Source organism: Alosa pseudoharengus, unplaced genomic scaffold (assembly GCF_046254945.1).
Source record: "Alosa pseudoharengus isolate Yale_2024_CS ecotype anadromous, Long Island Sound unplaced genomic scaffold, YU_APseudo_1.1 YU_APseudo_1.1_scf_18, whole genome shotgun sequence".
NCBI lineage: Eukaryota > Metazoa > Chordata > Actinopteri > Clupeiformes > Clupeidae > Alosa > Alosa pseudoharengus.
Window position 1 is genome coordinate 2,496,185 of NW_027468650.1, and position 2,500 is coordinate 2,498,684.

The window sequence follows — 2,500 nt, forward strand, 5'->3', positions numbered from 1 at the left end:
ACAAACAACATAGCAGACAAAACACGGAAATCACACACACACACACACCAGGCCGGTTGTGGACCGCTGCCTATCGGGAGATATAGAGCAAGAGGGGTCATCAACGGTCAGCGGTAAGAGGTCAGTTAAAGGAGGAGGAAACAGACACGCTAGTCGAGGAGGAAATGGAGATGCTAGTCGAGGAGGAAACGGAGACGCTAGTCGAGGAGGAAACGGAGACACTAGTCGAGGAGGAACGCTAGTCGAGGAGGAACGCTAGTCGAGGAGGAAATGGAGACGCTAGTCGAGAAGGAACGCTAGTCGAGGAGGAAACGGAGACGCTAGTCGAGGAGGAAATGGAGATGCTAGTCGAGGAGGAACGCTAGTCGAGGAGGAAACGGAGACGCTAGTCGAGGAGGAAATGGAGATGCTAGTCAAGGATGAATGCTAGTCGAGGAGGAAACGGAGACGCTAGTCGAGGGGAACGCTAGTCGAGGAGGAAATGGAGATGCTAGTCAAGGAGGAAATGGAGACGCTAGTCGAGGAGGAAATGGAGACGCTAGTCAAGGAGGTGTTGGTGTATTCAGAGAGCAGTCAGGTTTTTGTGAGGGCCAGTATCTGAAGGCCTGGCAAGGCAAGTCTCTGAAGTAAGGTGACCAGACGTCCCTAGTCTCTGAAGGCCTGTGTGTTTACATGTTGTTTACATGTGTAAAGAAGCAGCAGGTTGCATGATAACATTGCTGCTGGTTGTAAATGTGGAAAATTAGTTTTGACTGACTGACTGTTTGGTCCTGAATTTAACTCTTCCTTCCTCTCCTCTCTCTCTTCCTGTCCTCTCTCTTCCTGTTACTGTGGTGTCTCTCTCTCCACTTTACTGTGGTCTCTCTCTCCCTGTCCTCTCTCTCTCTCTACTTTACTGTAGTCTCTCTCTCCCTGTCCTCTCTCTCTCTCTACTTTACTGTAGTCTCTCTCTCCCTGTTCTCTCTCTCTCCCTCCACTTTACTGTGGTCTCTCTCTCTCCACTTTACTGTGGTGTCTCTCTCTCTCCACTTTACTGTAGTGTCTCTCTCTCCCTGTCCTCTCTCTCTCCACTTTACTGTGGTGTCTCTCTCTCTCCACTTTACTGTAGTGTCTCTCTCTCCCTGTCCTCTCTCTCTCTACTTTACTGTAGTCTCTCTCTCCCTGTTCTCTCTCTCTCCCTCCACTTTACTGTGGTCTCTCTCTCTCCACTTTACTGTGGTGTCTCTCTCTCTCCACTTTACTGTAGTGTCTCTCTCTCCCTGTCTCCTCTCTCTCAAAGAGCGTGTGCAAGATAGTCTCTAAAAAAGACAGGTCTAAAGGCCCCTTGTAGAAGAATACACAGTGTGTGTTTGTGCACTAGTGCGTTTAAGTGTGTAAGTGTTAAATCTGTGTATGTGTGTGTGTGTGTGTTTTCCAGGGTTGTTTCTTTTGTTTTGACCCTCCTCTTGGTCAGAACCTGGAGTTACACTTTAGTTGACTGACTGGCCAAGCGTCGCCATGGGCAACTCCAGACACTTAGCTGCTTCCCGGCAACCCGATCCCCTGAAACAAAGAGCCACTCAGTGGGACATTCAGCCTGCAGGCCATAGCCAAGGTAACCCCTCGCAGCCAAGGTAACCCCTCGCTCTGGCCAGGAGAGAAGGAGGGCGGGGAGTTGTCTATTGAGCCACCAAAGGAAAGGAATGCTAAAAGTTCTTCTAAAAGAATTACCTTCTTCTTCCAAAAGAATAAAGTTAACATCCAGATATTAAAACCTAAAAGTACATTATGCTGCTGTTCATTTAAGACCACTCAAGTTTTCACACAAAGTTTCTGTAATTAGTGAACACTTTACAGTTTCAATAATTGAACTTGAGTGAAAGTGAGCTGAATTGAGACTGGCCAGGCATTCACAAACAAAACAAACCTATTAGCATGTTCACATGTTAGCTTTGTAGGTGTTAGCTGCCAGGCTGGGGCAGACATCAACACTAACAGCAAGTTCAAGTTTATTGTCTCATAATGTGCATAATATGTACCGGTACTCATAAAAGGGATCAGTTATGAAGTTTCTTATGCTCAAGAGCCAGCTCAACTTTAAATAATAAATTAAATCGTAGTAATTAAAAATGTATATTAATTGTGTGTGTGTGTGGGGGGGGGTGTATGGTGTGTGTCTGTGTGTGTTTGGGTTGGTGTGTGTGTATGGGGTGGAAGGGGTACCTGTGTGTGTGCTACAGTGTGAATGTGTGATTCTGTGTGTGTGTGTGTGTTTGCTGTGCCAGCCTATACAGGGCATGCCAATCTGTCCCAGTTAACGGATGCCGGTGTGCCAGCCTGTGCATGGCATGCCAACGTGGCACAACAGTGTGACTCAGCAGTGAACTAAACCGGCCCAACCTGCCCTCTTACAGAACCGGCCCAATCCCCAACCTGCCCTCTAACAGAACCGGCCCAATCCCTCACAGGCCGGATCAGAACCATTAGGCGAATCCTGAATCGGTCTGGTTGCTTGAACAAG

General features: G+C 47.8%; 1 long non-coding RNA gene across 1 annotated transcript in view; it reads left to right on the plus strand.

The window, feature by feature from the left end:
- The first annotated feature begins 1,432 nt into the window (after positions 1-1,432).
- The window catches only part of LOC143131562 (uncharacterized), a 26,562-nt gene continuing 25,494 nt past the window's right edge, over positions 1,433-2,500 (plus strand). The window contains exon 1 of the long non-coding RNA XR_012988123.1: positions 1,433-1,594. This is a non-coding gene — a long non-coding RNA (uncharacterized LOC143131562). The remainder of the gene's footprint in view (positions 1,595-2,500) is intronic.